Genomic DNA, 20,217 nt, shown 5'->3' with positions numbered 1-20,217 from the left:
GACTCATGAAGCTAATGAAGCTTTTCAACCTTCTCCACTACCAAAGCAAGAAGACATTGAAAACCCCGTTAATCCCATCACAGAATCAAAGTGAGTTTTCCATCGTTACAAGCTCGGATCTTGAATTCTGTTTTCTTTTCTAATTTTTTTGTTATCTGGGTAGATGTCATTATTATCTCTGCTTATTTATTCTCGGCAGTTTTTTTTAATATGATTATATTCAAATTGCAATGCTAGAAAGAAAGTTACCTTTGATCTAAATGTCAAAACCAATGAGGAACCATCAACCAATGAAGTTGCCACTGCCATGTTGGGAAACAATGAGGAGAAAGAGAATGAAAAAAGCAGGAAGAAAGAAGTAAAGAAAGCAAATCCTTTTCGGGTTTGATTGCTTCAAGCATATTATTCTCTCCACCAAACCACAGATACCAAAATTGTGAAGACTGCGACCAGGAAAATGAAGATGATGATGATGAGGTTGGGAATGTTCATTCACTGGTTCAGGAAGAATCGTCTGAGTCATTGTTTTCTTTGTCCATCGATTCAAGAAAACAAGTAAGTGCCACTGAAACCGGCAAAAAGGAGGTTAACAGTCCGATGCCGGAGCTCAAGACAATTGGATCGAACCCAAGTGCTCGAGATAGGAGTCAGTCTGTACATTTAGTCTTGAAAACAATCGAAAATCTTACCCAACTGAAGGCGGTTCAAGCAAAAATAACCACTCCTTTAGAGAATCAAGCAAAGGAGAACATTGCGGTTGACACCAGCCTTTCAAGCTGGTTGGTTGAATCCGAATTCACGCCAACGTCCAAGAACAGTAGTGATTCCGTCGGAAACTCCAATATTAATAGAAAAAATTGTAAGAGAAAAGTGAAGAAAGTTGTTTAGTAATGTGAAGAGGATATGGCGTAGGTCTCGAAATTTTTTTTACAGCACCTATGCTGTAGTTAATCTAAGGCTATGAATTCAAATCCAAACCCTTAGATTAACGGATTCGGCTTCTATGCTGTGAAACAAAACAACGGCATATATGCTGTTAAAAAAGGGACGGTCAGGATTAAATGGAACAGATTTTAAGAGAGACGTTGTCGTCTCTTAAAGGAACTAACGGATTCCGCCTAAACGGTACTAACGTCTACTTCTAGAGACGAAATATGTGCACTTCCTAGTTCCTACCACTCAGATACACGAATCAAAAAAAAAACAAACAGGGTGCATTGGCCGCATGATCTCCATGGTTGAGTTTGGGTTCCTAGTTCCTAAACTTGACCATTTGCTGCCTCTTTTAGAACTTGAACAACCTCTCTTGATCTTCTCTCTACATTTTCTCTCGCAGCTGATCCTCGTGTATGTTAGAGCAAGTAATACAGAGTAATTCAACTACTGCCTTATTCCATGATAAGGGTGACGATAACATTACAACTTACGAGGACTCAATGCACATATCTGGTAGATCATCTTCTCCTAACTGACGTGATAGGATTGGATGACTATCAATACGATTGAAATTGAATACAAGGAATGAACTATTCTCCAGCCAGTTGTCTTCATACTTTACGGTGCATGTATTCCTGCATTGGTGTAGCAGTGATTGGTAATTTGGTATATCAGACCTGGTGCATTGGCCACATGATCTCCATGATTGAGCTTTGCAAATCCAAAATATTAATAGGTGCATACACTAATTTTAGGAAGCCAAATACAAAATATGTGAGAGATTGATGCGGGAATGAAGGCTCTGTTTTAGAAAATGAAAACAGAGGTGGACAGAGGGAAAAATGGACTTGGATGGATGGCTGATTTTGATTCCAAATTTAATAGATGCGAACAAGGAACAATAATTTCACCACTTCCGCATGCATTAATATAATCGAAGCTAACCTGTTCTTTTTATAATGCTAGAAGAGCCTAATGCGGACAAGACAACATAGGAATAGCAATTCCAAAATTTTGAAGCCATTGATACTAATTATTTTAATTTTAATCATATGCCAGCATGAAAAAAACTACTAAAAAAAATCATACATTGACCATCCAACCTTAAGCTGAAGAAGGTGTCATTGGGCATTGAACATCTGACCAAGTTGAAAGTGCTTGAATTTTTTGACATGCCCGAATATAGATGATGTGAACTTCAAACACGTTGGAAATTATGTACTTTCACAGATGTGGGGCATGCCTGTACAAAGTTTGGTTGTAAATGTAAAAATTATATTTACTTATTGCAGTGATGGTGATGGTGTATACGTAGGATCTGTGGTGCTTCGGGCATTCTTGTACAAAGCAAGTTCGTGCGTTGCTTGAAGCTGGCCTGTGTGTTAGAGGGTATAAATATGCAAGTGACTGTAATAGCTCTTACAGTTGGATCACAGATTACCTGCACTTCAGGCGGCCTATTAATGCTTGGGAGTTGGGGCTATGGTGGGGTGGCTCTGAATGGGGTGGAGGAGGAGCTTTCAAGCTCAACCATGGGGATCATGGGGCCAACGCACCGGGTCTGTTTTCTACTTTTCTTTTTTTCTTTTTCTTTTTTTTCTTTTTTGTGTATCGGAGTGGTAGGAACTAGGAAGTCCACACGTACATTTCGTCTTTAGAAGTAGACGTCAGTACCGTTTAAGCCGAATACGTCAGTTCCTTCAAGAGACGACGTCATCTCTCTTAAAATCTGTTCCATTTAATCCTAACCGTCATTTTTTAACAGCATATATGTTGTTGTTTTGTTTCACAGCATAGAAGCTGAATCCTTGATTAACTACAGCATAGGTGCAGTAAAAAAATATTTACAGCACCTGAGCCTAATCCCGTAATCAATATGGTGAAAAATAATTTACAGCACCTTAGCTTAACAAGGTCAAGTTTCACAATATTAAAGTCTTTTATCTTTTTACACCAGGTTGGAGTTCTGTTGCCTCTCATCTCCTTGCTTTCTTTAAGTTGGGAAGAATTTCTAAGTTATATTATTAATGCAAAATAATGAATCGGATGCAAATTTTTTACAAATGGGATGGTAGGAACTCCTACCATCAAACCGGCGTGTAAAAGTGTCTTTTAATAATGTGAGAAATGTGCTTCTCGTATAATAAGAGACATGTCACTTTTAAAAGCTTTAAAAATTTCTTAGAAGCCGTTGTAAGAAATCAAAAAATTTGTGTCCTATGGAAATAGTACAACTCTTATTAAAATAATAATAAAATTTGTACATGATTTTTAAATTTAAAATAAAATTTAAAAGAAAAAAAAAAAGATTGTAGTATTAATAAGGAATAAATGATAAATTAATTCTTGTGATTAGCCTAAATTACAAATAGTTTATTTGTCGTATTAAAGAGAATTCAGAGGTATATAAGATGAGATATTGATATATTTACAACTTCTATACAATTCTTGGATAATTCCAACAACTTCTTTGAAAATCAACCATTGAATATGTGGGATCCACATATAGAAAAACAGATCCAATTGTTAATTTGAAAAAAAAAAAAAATATTGTTAAAGTCGTACAACAATCATTTCTTTCTCATATGACGACACATGTCAATCTTAATAAATGACATAAATTTTCTACAAACTAGTTTGTAAGAAATTTTATACAAATTAACTTCTAATAGTGACATGCATCCCTTGATTGTGAAAACACTTATTTTTTTTTTAATATCTAAATTGCTTTTTTTAATAGTTTAAAGGACAATGTCACTTTTAAACTAAAAAAATAAAAAAAAAATTAACCACCGTGGTGAATGAAGTTCCTGTATGGTATTAGAATACCAATTCAAGAGCTCATGTGAATAGAAAAAGATTTCGGCATAAAATGATTTCGGTATTTTTCGGTGTTTGGTAGGGGCGAAAATAATAGTCAACAGGAAAATGATTTACGCTTTTTAAAAGCGTAAATCATTTTCGAAGACACCAAATGCATTCAACCCCTTTTAAATGACACAATCGACCTTCACATTCAAGCAGTCGACTATCACTGAAATCTTGCTAATACCGAAATTCGCCAACATCCAGTCAATGTTGCCAGAATTTGGCCATCTTCGCTGGAATCCAGTCAGCTCAGATTCCAGCGATCAAATTGGTCTTATTTCGGCCGGCTGGCTGGATTTGGCTAGAAAAAGCCGGATCCTGGCTGGATCTGGCCAGAACATCCCGTCCAGAACGGTTGGCTGGCCGGACAAATTTGGCCAGAATATCTTGGCCAAAACGGTCGAACGGATATAGCCATAAAATCTCGGCCAGAACGGTCGAATCCCTACCGACTGGCCAGGATTTGGCTAGAACAGCCGGATTCTTGCAATTTTAGCCGGAATCTGGCAACTTTCGCCGGAATACGACCAACCCAGATTCCGACGAAACTGTCCGGATTCCGGCCTTTATCTCGGATTTTGGCTATAGTAGTCGGAATCCAGTAAAAGTGATCGAAATCCTATCGGTCAGTGACAGAATTTTGTCATCAGTGATTTTTATATTATTTTACATTAATATTTTATGTTTTCAATAAAAATTGATTTTTATAGGTTAATATGATTGAATAAAAATATAAAAAATATTTGTGATTTTTCGTACGCGCCAAACACCAAAAAATGCTTTCGACAAAAAATATTTTTCAAAAAAATAATTTCCCTAAAATTATTTTACGACAAAAATCATTTTATATCAAAACAAACCTAGCATTAATTTTTATTTTTATTTTATCCGCCTGCGTCAAAACTCAGAAACCAAGCAAAAAAGGGGCTTCAATTAAGTTCACGTTGTAGTCTCAGGCGGCCTCATATCTTAACAAAGATTAACAGTGCAGTAGAGCTCTTCTCTCTCTCTTCATTTTATATTGTCTAGAATTTGATTAATGAGTTGACAAATCAGGATTAGAATTTGATTAATGAGTTGACAAATTAGGATTAGAATTTGATTAACGAGTTGACAAATCAGAATACCCATTTGTGATTTTGGATGACGATCAAATTTTGGTTTTGACTTTCGCGTTAGAGGAAGAATGAGAGAGAGAGAGAGAGAGAGAGGACTCAGAGGAGTGACTCAGATCTGTGTGAGAGAGAGGAGAAATGAGAGAAAGAGCTGTATTTCCAATTTTCCACGAAAGAATTAGAGAGAGAGAGAGATTCAAGTAAATTTTTTTTAAAAAAATCACGGTGAACCTGGTGTAAAAATATGTATTTAATAATAATAATAAAAAAAATTATCTCAAATGGACCTGCTGCACAGCCGGCACCCTTACGGAAAATACAATTTTTTAACAAAAGAAAATAATAACCGCCACGTAATCCGGAAGAACCTGAGATGATTTTAGTAAATACTCTAACATTTCAAATGTAATTAAAAATTATCATAATGGACATGCTGCACAGCATCAGCATACACCCCTTACGGAAAATACAATTTCTTAACAAATAATAATAATAATAATAAATGCTGCGCGCGGTCGGAACAACCTAAGAATATGCTGCTAGATGATCTAGCATTTCAAATGTATCTAATAATAATAAATAAAAAAAAAATTATCTCCAAAGAACTTGCTACACAGTCTGCACCCCTTGAAAAATACAATTTTTTAACAAAAAAAAAAAAAAAAAAAAAGTCATTTCATATGAAAGCAGTGGCGAAACCAGGATTTTGGCTCAGGGGGTCAAGGTTTTTAAATGAAAAAAAAAATTAAGTTAAACAAAAATTTATTAAAAATATTAAATAATATATTAACAAAATAAATAAATAATTCAACAAAGTTTTATTATTGTTTGAATAATGGTTAACCCGTTGATAAGGTCATTTTTGTAGATATGCTATTTGGATTTGGTCTTTATCATTATGATGAAAAAAAATAAAAAACAAAGCAAAGATCTAGTGACAAATTTGTTAAACCTATCTTGACACGAACTCGTTTAAAATTTAATTGGAGCTCAATGATCATTATTGTTCTCTAGAATATCAAGTAATTACAATTATATATTTTATATAATTAAAATATATAACAAAAATTATATATATTAATAAACAATTAATATAAAAGAGTAATTTAAATATAAAAATTTAATCAATTAAAAATTTAATTACATATCTTCAACTTTTTTGACAGATTTGGCTAAGAAAAGAGAAATGGTTTTTTTATAGGATCACACAAAAGATGTACATATAATAGCATATCTCCCGAAAAATAATAATAATAATAATAAAATACTAATCGCAAGACAAGTTCAGGCCCTAGTTTTACTGTTTCACTATGAAAAAGTAAGAAACATGTTTGAATTCGGCGTTGACGTCATGAAGTTATATTAACTCCTTTCAACTTTTAACGCTATGAGGCTTCACCGCATCAACCACAGGTGTTTCCTTGTTTATGTTTTTTTTTTCTAAACGGCGTCTACAGGTCTCTCGTGAACAAAATGAGCGTTTCTTTACTTTATTTAAACGTTGCATTTTACCTTAAACGTTGCGTTTTATAAAAATCAAAAGCTCATCTTCCCCTCTTCCTTCTTCTACCTTAGTGACCTAATCTCCTAACCCTAAACAAACAAACAGTTACAGGAAAAAAAAATCACATCGGCGGCTGAGCGTGAATCCTAGTCCGGTGTAAAGTTGATGTCCCTTGATGAGCAGCTGAGGGTGGGCAACCTGGACATCTGAAAAAATTCCACTAGAGCTAAGACAATTTTTGAGAGGTGAGGGGGGGCACTTGACCCCTCTCGACCCCTCCTAGCTCCGCCCCTGTATGAAAGAGCAGTGATTCAAACGTTATTTTTTAATAAAAAAGTAATCCTTAAATGGAGACGTTATTCCATTTCAATCGTCGTTTTTTAATAAAAAAATAAACTCTGATGTCACATTTGGAATTACTTTTTTATTAAAAATTATTTTTTTTATTAAAAACCAACGTCTCCCACGCATCATTTTCCCATCCGAAAAGACCCAAAAGATGCATAGTACATGTTCTAACAATCAAATATATTTAATAATAATTAAAAAAAATTATCTTCTTTAATTGTTCACTCATAGCGGATGTACCTTCCCAAAAAAATTGATGTCATAATGGTATATAGTATTATAATCTCAAGCATGCTTCAAAATTTAAAAGTTATGGAAGGGGTTTTAATCATTTTCTCACAAATCTATCATTTTTTTTTTTAGATTAACCATATTATTTATTTTATCAATACTACCAATACTACTATTATTTGGAGGCTTTATTCTATTGTTTGCCTTAATTAGGTAACTTCCTAACTCGTCTAGCGGAAGAGCTGGCCTAATAGGAAGAAAACAACCTATGAAATTTTATAAACTTCGAGAAATTGGATGTTTTATGTATGTAACTATATATGTTTATGAATGATTAACTGGATCAAAATTCTATTGCATAACTTAAGTGGACAAATACAAGCAAATTAAAACAACTGTCGGCTTCTCAATATTATCAAAAAAGAAAAAAAAGAAAGAAAGCTAGAAAAACAAGATTATATATCAAATAAAAGAGAATTAAAAAACAAACTAAATATATTTTACGTAATAATATTCATGTAGTTAATGGTATCAATGAACCTCAATCGATCAAATTATCAATATGAGAAGTAGTGAAGCATATATCTGACTGGATGGAGAAGCTGCAGATCACATGAGCTCAGGCTGCAGCCATGGAATCCAACGTGATTTGCAGAAATGAGAGTTCCAAACTCCCAATGCATCAGAAATGCCAAGGCTAGCTGTGGCCCTTCGACCAAGTCAAAATGCATCTCCAATAAGCTAGCTAGCAAGTAGCAAGATATGATATTTTATTCACCCAAAAAGACTAGCTGTTTCTTTCTTCTGATATCTTTTTCTCCTTATCACTACCATCCCAACCAAGAAAAAGTACCATTTGAACGTCTAAAACAGTCGCCTTTCGCCGACTGTGCATCTGTTTCGATTCGTGCCTCCTCTCCACTCCCAAAATAAAAGAGAGGAAAAAAAAAAGAAGCTCGTTTCTGAGTTTCTAGTTTAATGGAGGGAATATAAGCAAATATGGCCGACTATGTTGTTAATTTCCTCGTGGAGTACTTGTCCCAAAAACTGGAAAAGGAAGCAAATTTCTTTGGCGGAGTGGAGGATCAAGTCAAGTCACTCCATAGGGAACTTAGACTGATAAATATCTTCTTGGAGAACTCCAGGGGAAAACGGAATGAGCGTGCAATAGTTAAGGAGGTTGTTCGACAGATCAGGGAGGTGGCTTACGAGGCTGAAGATGTTATCGACATGTTCATCCTTAAGGTTGCTGAGCACAGGAGGAGGAGCCTCATGGGGAGGTTATTTCTTAGCCCCAAGCACGCAATGATGCTTGGCAATGTTGTAAATAAGATTTCAGGCATCAAGAAAGCAATCAATGAAATCTACAACAATAGAGAAAGGTATGACATTGAAAGAGCTACAGAGTGCGTAGATGCGGCGGTGGAGGCACTACACAGGCGTAGGAGAGAAGTCGAGGAAGATGACGTGGTGGGTTTCGTTGATGACTCATCGACACTGGTGAAGCAACTTATTGAAGGGGATCAGCACTGTGATGTCATTTCGATCATTGGCATGGGTGGGTTGGGGAAGACAACTCTTGCCAGGAAAATCTACAACGATGTTCGCGTCAAGAGCCACTTCGAGTGTCGTGCATGGGTATATGTATCTCAAGATTTCAAAACCAGAGAGCTCTTGCTTAACATTTTGAAAGAGATTGAAATATCAAATTGGAGGACACTAGAAGAAATGAGTGTAAAAGAATTAAAACAGAAGTTGTTCAGATGCTTGCAAAGGAAGAGGTACCTTATAGTAATGGACGACATCTGGAAAACTGAAGTATGGGATGAGGTAAGATCTGCTTTTCCCAATGACTTGAATGGAAGCAGAATATTGATCACTAGCCGCATAAGAGAAGTAGCTTCACATGCAAGCCTTACTCCTCCCTACTTTCTCCCATTTCTTAACAAAGACGAAAGCTGGGAGCTTTTAAGTAAGAAAGTGTTTCGAGGAGTAGCATGTCCTCCGGATTTGGAAACTATGGGGAAAAAAATTGCAGATGATTGTCGTGGCTTACCACTTTCGATTGTGGTATTTGGGGGCCTTTTAGCAAACAAAGAGAAGACACCCGAAAAATGGTCCACATTGATTGGCAATGTAAACTGGCACCTTACTGAGGCTAATACAATCTGCAGAGACATATTGGCCTTAAGCTACACCAACATGCCTCGACGCTTGCAACCATGTTTTTTGTATTTTGGTGTATACCCAGAAGATTTTGAGATTCCTTGAAGGCAACTGATCGACCTGTGGACAGCCGAGGGATTCATACAGCACGCTGGCAATAGAAGCGTAGAGGATGTTGCCGAAGACTACTTGGAGGAGCTCATCGATCGAAGCTTGATACAAGTGGCTAGCAGGAGGACTGATGGACGCGTAAAGAAATGACGTATTCATGATCTTCTGCGAGACCTCTGCATATCTGAGAGCAAGGAAGACAAATTTCTTGAGCTAGTCAGAGTCAGAGATGACAGCCGTTCATTCCCCAACAAATCTCGTAGAGTTTCCGTCCATGGTATCTTCCCTCTAAACATTTTTTCAAACTTCTCTGATCCTCCATGTGCCCGTTCTTTGTTGTTCTTTGGCGATTACGAAAATAGAGACTGGAATTTGTTCCTCCAAAACTTTAAGTTGATTCGGGTGCTTAATTTTGAGTATATAAAACTCCACTCCATTCCCAAAAGCATAGAAACAATGATCCACATGAGGTACTTGAGGATAAATTTATCTCCTTTTGTAATGGATATTCCTGATTCCATTCGTAACCTTACGAATCTGGAAACACTTTTCATAACGGCTTATCCTGGACGGAGTTATTCGGTAACTGGGATATTTAAGCTACAACGTTTAAGGAATCTGCATTTAAAAGGGTTCAAGTCATTGTCTTGCCGTTTGGATGAAGTTCTATGGAACCTCCAAGTCCTTTCCACTGCAACAGGTTTCTATGGTAGAGAGCCAACTTTTCCTTTCGCACTGGACAAGTTTCCTTGTTTAAGGGAACTAAGAATACTTAATAATTATTTGAGTGAAAGCGAAGCAGTCAAATTTTTGGAAGACCTCCACCATTTACGTTATCTTCAAATATTGAGAATCGTGTATTTTCCTATGCTTCCTATTGATTCGAGTTCATTTCCATTGACAATCACCAAAGTAACCATACTCAGTGTTGGGTTAGGAGTCGGTGGCGGCATGACAATGCTAGGAAACCTTCCTAATCTTCGGATACTGAAAATAAAATGGTGCAACGATATTATTGATTTGCACGTCTTTGGAGGTTCATTTTCTCGACTCGAAGTCCTTGAATTACAAGATTTGTTACAAGTTAAAGAATGGAAACAGGATGGAAGTGCAATGCCTTGCCTTAGATATTTGGCTATCAGAAGATGCCATTGTTTAACCATGCTCCCTCCGGAACTATGGAGTTTGACTGCCTTGCAAATGGTGGAGGTGGAGGAGTTACTGCTCAACTCAACATTGCGACACATGCTTCAGGAATTGGAGATGAATGTTAGATGTAAGATAGTGATCAAGAATTTTACTGGTATACTTTTCTTTCCCTTTTCATTTCTATTCTCAATCCGAATATATATGGCACTTCTTACATTTGCAGCACCTAAATATGTGTAGTCCTTCGATCTTTTCGTTGTTGAAAACAATATATAGTCACTATTCTTTTTGAAAATAAATTTATCAATTTGTTTAATTGCTCTTGCTTTAACTTATCTAAAATTATTAATTATGTGATAATAGAGAACTTCAATGGAAATGGAAATGGAAATGGTGTTCCTCTCTATTGCTTTCATGAAGTTATCCCCTTTAATTACCGTTATGATATTCATGCAGGAGAGCAGCCCCGCGATTTTTAAGAGGTAGGGGGATTGATGGAAGATCAATACAGCAGTACAGAACTAACGGCTAGCAACCGTTTTTCTGTTGATTGAAGACTTTGGTTTGACAAGGCTGGACTTCTCTGTTTACGTCCTCTGTTTTTCAGCATATGTAGGAGTCTGCTACAAGAAGGTGAATATCTACCTATTTGGAGTCCTCATTGTTATCTTTATCTTTGTTAATCTTTTAATATTTATTTATAAAATATTCAATTAAAATAGGAACCGAGTGACGGAGACAATGTTTAAACTAAAAATCTTTGTTCTGATGTTATGTTTTACACCGGTTATCCTATCTAATCCATGTTAAATTACCGCTTAACTTTGAATTAGGATCATTTAGATGTTTCAGGTTTACTTCACATTAAGGTTCTTGAAATCTTAACTATCATATATATTCAATCAAATTGTTTAAATAGTGTAAAATGATTTTTACACAACATAAGTCTTACCAATATGTCTTTTATTGTGCATATTTATTTTGTGCAACTGACGCATCCCTATTCTTTATTTTATCAGGAATCGATCTTTACTTTTTGGGAAACAACGTACGTCGAAAATGCCTGAGAAGGTGCAAAAAGCCAAAAAGAGAGAAAAAGCTAAAATAATGCGTCCAGGATTTGAAGGTCATAAGGAAGGTTTTATATATGAGCTTCTTTCTGCCTCTTTTATTGCCTCTTCTCCTTTGCTTTTAAATGAGTTGGCACAAACCCTAATACATCAAAAATTGTACTTTGTGGGATTCAGCTATATTTATCAAAAATAGGCATAAACCCTAGCTATTTTGCCTAACAGGTTGGGATGCTTTAAGAACAAACTATTTTGGAAGGTTCTATATTATTGGTTTGTTCTTTTATAAAAATTGTACTTTATCTAAGTGTTTTATAACAGATTATTTACTTTTTTTTGTTTTGATAAAAAAATAAAAAATAAAATAAAACCTGGTTTATATGCAATTAGGCATTAGAAAGCAAAAGGTAATCATGATGCTTGCTCTCGTTCAATATCATAGTAATTGTTGTGGCATGGCAAGCATGAATATACTAGTGAAACTAATGCATCTTCTTTGGGACAATGTAGAGGCATTTATGGAATTAACAATGCACTTTACCGGCCTCTTATCCTTGCATGGAAATTTTGTGTATCTAAACTAGTACCTATAGTTTAGATTTTATCACAATATGCTTGTCGTGAACATAACTTCTGTTGTATTATCTTCTTGCATCGATCTGTAGTTAAAATTGTCTTATTTCTTGATCAGATTTTTCTTAGGAGAATCTCTCGGTACGTTCCTCAAGTTTTCTGGTAATGAGCTAGATCTTCATTCAAATGCAGATAATGCTGGTGTTATTGTCAACCCCAAGGGCGAAATGAAAGGTACAGCCATCATGAATTCAGTTTTAGTTATTTTGATTTTGAACTGTCCAAGCACAAATAATATAATATTAGTAGTAATGATAATAAAGATAATTGTTATAATAATAACAATAATTATTATTATAACGAAAATACTAATAACAAATCAATTATAGGATGCTTATAGTAAAACTTACAGGGCCTGTTGGTTAGCATTTCATAGCTTTGTGGGTAGCATATATTTTTTATCAGTAAGTTACACAAGCGTGTAATGATTTAGAACCCATTCTGGCACCCTTCATCCTCTTCTTATAGGGTGAGGAGGTGCCATTTGAGCAAAAGCTTGTTGGCTGGTAGCTGGATTTTTTTTTCCCTGAATTATCAGTGTTTTGTGTGCCTTAACCATTCATCTTTTGGAGTTGTTAGTACTGATTATAATACCCTTTTCATCTGATGAATTTTATAAAAATTTGGTGATCATATGGTTGGGAATGTGTTTGAACCTGTCGAGGCATAGAATCTAGTAGTCTTGTATATAACCTTGGGTTTAGGGGTATAATTGGAGAATGGTGGTGTTCCAAACACGTCAGATGAGTTGTGAAAATGAAATGATATGAACGGGTTAAAACTAACATATGGTGTAACACGTACATATATATAAGGATCAAAAGGGAACAAAATTATGTTGTTTTTAAGCCACTTAACTATAGATTATTGAAATGATTAAAAAGGAGGCAGATAGTAAAAAATGCTGGACCTTGCCAGCATTTCACCGCCTCCCACTATAGATGCTGTCACCAATCACCATCCCAGCCTCTGTCCAACTTGGTATCCAAGGTATAGTTTTCTCCTGTTTCATTTTATTAGCAAGTGATGGGTAGGTCATTGTCCTTTAAGCGGGAGAAATTCTGCCAAGCCATTTTGAGCTGCGGCATTTGGGAAAAATATGGTCTATGGGAGATGTTGCTGATTTAGTACGTAGTTGGTATTTGTTTCATCTTTTTTATTGTTATGTTAAGTCAGGAGATCTTTAATGAAAGAATTCATTTCTTCTTGATTTTTTCTTCTTCTTTGAATTGTAGTTCTAAGCCCTTTGTGCATGATCTGTTCTGGTTGCAGGGTTTGCTATTACTGGGTCAATTGGAAAGGAGTGTGCTGATCTATGGCCAAGGATTGCGAGTGCCGCCAATGCCATTGTTTAAATGTTGGGATTTTTGTCATTCAACTTTTTAGAATAGTTTTTCTGAACTTATCTGGCTTTAGGCTGATGTTAGCTTAACAAGGTTAAGTTTTACCATATTAAAGTCTTATCTTTTTACACATGCATGGTTGGAGTTCTGTTGCCTCTCATCCCCTTGGTTTCTTTAGTTGGGAAGAATTTCTAAGTTATATTATTCTAAATAATGAAACGAATACAAATTTTTTACAAATTCGATGGTAGGAGGTCCTAAAATTAATCCGGCATCTAAAAGTGAATGTCTTTTCAGATTGTGATAAATGTGCATCTCTTCTAGTAACAGACACGTCACTTTTAGAAGCAGTAGGAATTTCCTAGAAGCCAGTTGTAAGTGTTAAAGTGTCTCACATTGCTAAGATTTTCTTTACATGAGCACTTTATAAGTCACTGTGTCCATTTTTCTTTTAAGGCATCTTTTAAGAGTGTCAATGGACCCGTGGACTTTTCACATGGTATCATAGCCACATATTTCTTGCGATGATGAGTTTTTTTCTCCCGTTGTTGTCCACGTGTTTAGTCATTAGTTGCCACACGTGAGAGGGCGTGTTAAAATGTCCTACATCACTAAGATTTCCTTTACCTTGACACTTTATAAGTTATTGTGTTTCATTCTCTCTTAAGACTTCTTTTGAGAATGTTCAACAATAAAAAAATTTAGAAATTTGTGTCCTATGGAAATAGTACCACTCTTATTAAAATAATGATGATAAATTATTACTATTATTTGTTGTTAGCTTGTTACATTATTATGCATGCTTTAAATTATTTTCATTGACTTTTTGACCGTGGAACTAATATTTGCTTTTGTCACGTCAATTTGTACATGATTTTGAAATTAAAAAAAAAAAAAAAGAAAAAAAGAAAAAAGCTATGTATTTATAAGGAATACGTGCTAAATCAATTCTTGTGATTAGTCTAAATTATAAATTACTTGGTATCAAAGAGAATTTTGAAGTAGATGAGATGAGATATAATATGTTTACAACTTCTATACAACTTTTATACAACTCCAACAACTTCTTTTAAAATCAATCATTGAATATGTAGGATCTATATGTAAAAAAACAGATCAAATTATTAATTTGAAAAGAATGTGTTAGAGTTGTACAAAAGTTGTATAACAATCATTTCTTTCTCATATAAGATAGAGAAATGATATTTTGCTACCCAAAGACACAATTATTGACTTTTTTTATTTTTTTATTTTTTTTTTAAATAAAAAACACTAAAGCATACTCCAACCCATTTACATGATTGTGTGATTTTTTGTTAAATAAAAAAAAAAAAAATGTTAATAGTTGTGTCAATAGTTATGTTATGGGGTAGCAACATATCATATCTCAATGAAATATGCAAAAAAAAAAAAAAAAAAATTAGTTTTTTGAGTCATATTTCGTTTGGTGTAACCTCATCGCTAATAAAATGACGACACATGTCAATCTTAATAAATGACATAAATTAATTTTTATTTTTAATAAAAAAAAAAAAAAAAAAAAAAGGCTACTCCAAATAATAACAGAATTGATGCCCTTAGTTTTTTATAATTCAATCTATAAATTTGTTATGTGTCATTTAATTTGTAAGAATCACATAATTTTATAATCAGTATATAAGAAACATAATTTTTTAATATAACTATTTAAAAAATATATATTTTTGATGGGCTAAAAAAATATGAATCATTGAATATGATTCCCAAGCATAGTATTATAACGTTTGCAATATCCCAACTATCTAATTAATTTAATAATAATTTTTTTAAAAAAAATAGCCTATCTAATTAATTGATTAAGGCAAATTCTTGATGTATAATAAACACAAAGTAGCACTCGTGCCCAGAAACAGCCGGCGTATAAAACCTTTTAAGGTCTTTTTGGGTTTGTGATTTTAAAAAGTGCAATTTAAAAATAGCAATTTTAAAATGTACGATCTGAAAATTTGATTTTTAAAAGCGGAGTTAAACGTTTGGTGAAACCGCAGTTTGGCCTTTAAAATCGCAGGTTAGCCTTTTAAAATTTTGTGTTTTCAAAAAAACACTCTATTGCTTGCGATTTGAAAAAGCAGTTTTCTACAATTTCAAATTGCAATTTTTTAAAAAAACAGTTTTTAAACAGTTCATTTTATGCGATTTGGTTTAAAATCGCATTTTTTTTTTCTATAAAATCGTAATCCCAAACGCACTCTAAATCAATTGTCTATTGTGAAGTATCCCCGTATTTCATGGTGCAATGATGCTGTTTCATTTATCAGGGAGGGTTAAATACCTTACACTCATGTGGTTTAAAAATTTTATTTTTTACTCCTTTAGTTTTCATTTACTCATAGGTGATACGTGTAGTATAGGAAAAAATAAAGATGGTACCTTCGTCCATTTTTTTCGTCCAAAATTGATGAATTTCCACATCAGCGACATGTGGCATCATTAAAATTGCAATATGTGGCCCCATATATATATATATAATGAAGGTCAGTTCTTTTATACCCTTTTTTTTCTCTTTTTTTTTGCTTCTTTTTTTTTAATTTTTAATTTTTAATTTTTTTACGTTAAACAAAATAATAATAATAATAATTTTCTTATATCTTGTTATGTTACTTCTTTGCAATTCAATCAATATACAATTTCTTTCGTTAGATTCATAAATACATTTGTGTTCATTAGAATTATTTCAATAGAAGAAGAATCCCTATTATTTCTCCAAAGAAAACTACAAACAAGCTTCAAATTATTTTATACCCATAACAGACTTTCCTAAAAGCTATATAAAGCCCAAACCACTCTAACACATTCGCCCACCATTTAAGGCCCACGCATGTTCTCAAACCAACCCAACAGAATCTACTAACAGCCCATTCATTCAGGGCCCACACACGTTCCTTGGTAGACCCATCGAGTAGTGATATCCATGGGACTGGTGTGAGACCAGCGTCCGCACAGTCCCACGTGACACCCTTTGAATTCCACCACACACTCCCAAAACCAAAACGCAGTGTTTAACCACGCACCGTCTACACAACATCTCTTCCTCAGTCTATACTCTTCCACAATCCAACACTAGCCGCCGACACCCCTTTCTCTCCTTCATCGCTATTCACATTTAGACCATGGCCGAAATCATCCCAAAAAAGGGAAAATCGACAATCTTCATGCCCGGTTTCATCCCATTAGGTGAAAAAATCTCCAAAAGAGAAAACCCCATTGACAGAGACGGCGGCGCGGCGTCGGCGACGACGCTATTCATCCCTTCAGGAACATTTCTTAAATTCGTAGAAGATGAACAAAGTGCATATAATGTTGTTCCTAGTCCTTGTCCTTTTGCTCGTCGTTCTTATGAAATTGTTTTCTCCGTGTATGATGAGGATGACTGGCAGCAGGATAAGGGAACTCTATGGGCAGATTCAAAGTGGTTTACCCTTACCATTGGTGTCTCCACAGTTCTCCTCATTCCTCTTTGGAAAGGGAAAGTTCCGATCGGGAGCTTTAAAGCCATAGACTCCAAAATCATCTGCTTTGGTTGGCTCAGTCCTACTGGTTTCGACGACTCGTTCCGGGGAACACACGACATTTACAAATTACAGCTTACTCCCTATGTCGCTAACAAATGGGTGCCTATTTCTACCTTGAAATCTCGGAGATTTCCGCCTCAAGTTTCGGTCTTTTTAGGTAGTAAGTTAATTGTTTGGAATCCTGTTTTAAGTGGACCTTCTCGTCATTGGGCTGAGGTTTTTGACCCCGAGAATGAAACATGTGAACTTGTCCCCAACCCCCCAATGTATTCTAGACGTTCCTCTTCGGATCGTGTAATCCTTTCTGCAGCTCTTCAGAATCCAGATAGGCTGATTGTTGCTCAACGTGTTCCGAATGACCTTTATTCAGCCATCTTTTACACGTATGACTTGCAGCATAGATCTTGGAAATTGCTTGAGCCCGCTAAGCGCGAGCTCCCTCGCTATCGGGTGCATGGTGATGAACTGTGGCTAGAAAGACCTATAAGTGTTAATAACACTTTATATTGGGTCGAGCGCCCCATTGGGATGGAGAAGCATATTTTGTTTATTGCTTATGATCTGAATTCGGATCTGTGGCTGGAGGGGCATTTAGGTCTCGGAAGATTTTTTTTCCCAGAATATTCTAACTAGGGGGAATTCACTCGTCCTTCCTTTTTCCATTTGGAAAAGGAGAGGTTCTGTCTCTTTCAATGTTCCAATGATGATCATGCTCGATGCGTTATAGTAGAAGTTTCTCGTATTCCCGGAGAAAAGACTCTAGTTATATCAGTTTTGTGGGACCAACATTATGAATTCAAATCAAAAATACGGCATGGATTACACAAGTTGATTCTATATTGTGATATACAGTAAGTTTCCTGTTTTCCCATTTGATTTGAAATATTTAAAATCAATATCACATTTTGCATCTCGGTTGTAGTATATGTTGAATAAGGAAGACATGAGTGTTTAAGAGTATCTTTGGTGAGTCAGTAGCAAGATCATTACTTCACACTGCAATATAGTATAGCTGGTGAGTTTGATTGATCTTTTGCAATGTGAAACTTTTGGAAAGGAGGGGCTTTTGCCAAAACCTGGTTACTGATTGATCTGCAGCATTCTTGGAAAGGGGAAACTTTGGGAGTGGTGTGTCCAAATTTTGTCCACTAGGGTGGTGGGCACTTGTTATTTGAGTGGGGAATTGAGTACTTGTCAGTGAAGGCATTCGAGTTTATTCTGCTTCACACTCTATTGTAATTGCTGTCTTCTAACTCTGTTTCATGCTTGGTTTTTCTGTAAATGTTCCATCTGATGCCGACACCGCAAGGTAGCTTTTACGTGTTGAATGACATTTTCTGCTTGAATTATGCATAAGGAGTGTTAAAGACCACTCAGGAACTTGACAGTGAAGTCTGCATTTTTTGTTAAACATCGAATATTTAGACCTGGTCGTCTAATGTTATTTTACTTTTATGCTTTTGGAAGGGGTACTGTAGACTTTATCTATGGTTGGCCACTTGCATGTTTTATATGTTTGTTCATTTAAAGTATGCTATTTTGATTGCATGCATTAATTTAATCAGTCTACATGTTTCAATTTCATATGAATGAGCTGCTCCATGCATTTGGATAAAAGAATGTGATATTCATACTCGTCATCCTTTTAAGTTCAGATCCAAGCTAAAGCCTGGAAAAGTTCCACGTTTTTCATACTTGGGTACGGTGGGATCGCTAATCTTGCTTTAGGCTTAGTCAAGAAGGCTTTTGTTCTAAACAATGCTTCTTTATCCATGGTGTATTTCTCAAAACTTCTGGGTTACCCCCACACACCACCTATCCCATGAGTCTTCTCTTCTAGACTTCTAGTTAGGTGGTTAAGGTTGAATTTGCTTTGAATATTGTAAAAGTTCATGGGCCTTACTCACCCTCAAAAGACGCCTTAAAAAATTGGATACTTAACACGCCCCCTCACGTGTGGCACTATTATCCAATCACGTATATTGCAACAGTGGGCATTATGCTTATTTGTCATTCTAGGGGAAGGGGGGAAAGGGGGTTATAGCTTGGATGTGATGTTTAAATCCAGATTGCTGGATATATTTGCTTTCTAGATTGGGCCGAATCAAACAAACATTCAATGTTGGCATTATGCTTATTTGTCATTCTAGGGGAAGGGGGGAAAAGGGGTTATAGCTTGGATGTGATGTTTAAATCCAGATTGCTGGATATATTTGCTTTCTAGATTGGGCCGAATCAAACAAACATTCAGTGTTCATATCAAGTTGTGCTGACAATTTGTTAGTAAATGGTGGCATGAAAATTCGTCAATTTTAGACGGAAGTATATTGTCTTTCCTATGAGTAATGCTACATATCATCCTTTTGTCCTCTTTTTGTCCCCTAAAATTGATGTGGCTCTTAAAACCTTCCTTACGACCTTCAAATCCTAGACGCATTAGCTTTTTCTCTCTTTTTGGCTTTTTGCACCTTCTTGGGCATTTTCGACGTACGTTGTTTTCCAAAAAGTAAAGATCGAATCCTGATAAAATAAATAGGGATGCGTTAGATGCACAAAATAAATATGCACAATATTTACGTAACAACAAGACACATTAGTAAGATTTATGTTGCCTACAAATTATTTTTCAAAAATAAATAATAGTGCTATTTCTACTCGCAATCCTTTTTCTTTTTGGGGTGGACGTTACTGCCGAGAGGTCAAAAGATGAATTCCCTGATAGGGTTAAATAACTTTTTGCTCAATGTAGTTTAAAATTTTTATTTTTTGCCTCCTCAATTTTTTATTTTTTTTAAGTGGTACTTGTGGTATAGGAAAGGAGCCTTGCTACACAGGGGACACTCATCCGTCCCCTGTGAGTCTCTTTTTAATAAAAAAATTATTTTTTATTATAAATGAGAGCTGGGGGACGGATGAGTGGAATTAAGATCCCCTCAAATTCTTTGCCCGAATTTGATAGAATTCGGGCAGGTAGTTGTGAGTGAGTATTTATGAGACCCACCTGACCAAATAAAAGTTGGGCTGCCCAACTGCTTATCCGGTCAGGTGAATCTCATAAATGCTTACTCACAACAACCTGCCCGAATTGTATCAAATTTGGGCAAAGAATTTGAAGGGATCCTGATCCCGGATGAGTGTCCCCAGCAATCATTTCCCTTTTATTAATGAAGGAGAATGTGCCTCTGGCTCCTA

The 20,217-nt window shown here is 35.4% G+C and overlaps 2 pseudogenes; both read left to right on the top strand.

Annotated features, from left to right (window-relative positions):
* LOC133852477 (large ribosomal subunit protein uL14x/uL14z/uL14y-like) overlaps positions 1-13,514 on the top strand; it is a 165,136-nt pseudogene extending 151,622 nt beyond the window's left edge.
* On the top strand, positions 7,950-10,907 carry LOC133851451 (disease resistance protein RPP13-like; annotated as a pseudogene).
* Positions 13,515-20,217: the final 6,703 nt, after the last annotated feature.

Source organism: Alnus glutinosa, chromosome 12 (assembly GCF_958979055.1).
Source record: "Alnus glutinosa chromosome 12, dhAlnGlut1.1, whole genome shotgun sequence".
Lineage (NCBI taxonomy): Eukaryota > Viridiplantae > Streptophyta > Magnoliopsida > Fagales > Betulaceae > Alnus > Alnus glutinosa.
This window is presented reverse-complemented; position numbering and strand designations above follow the sequence as displayed.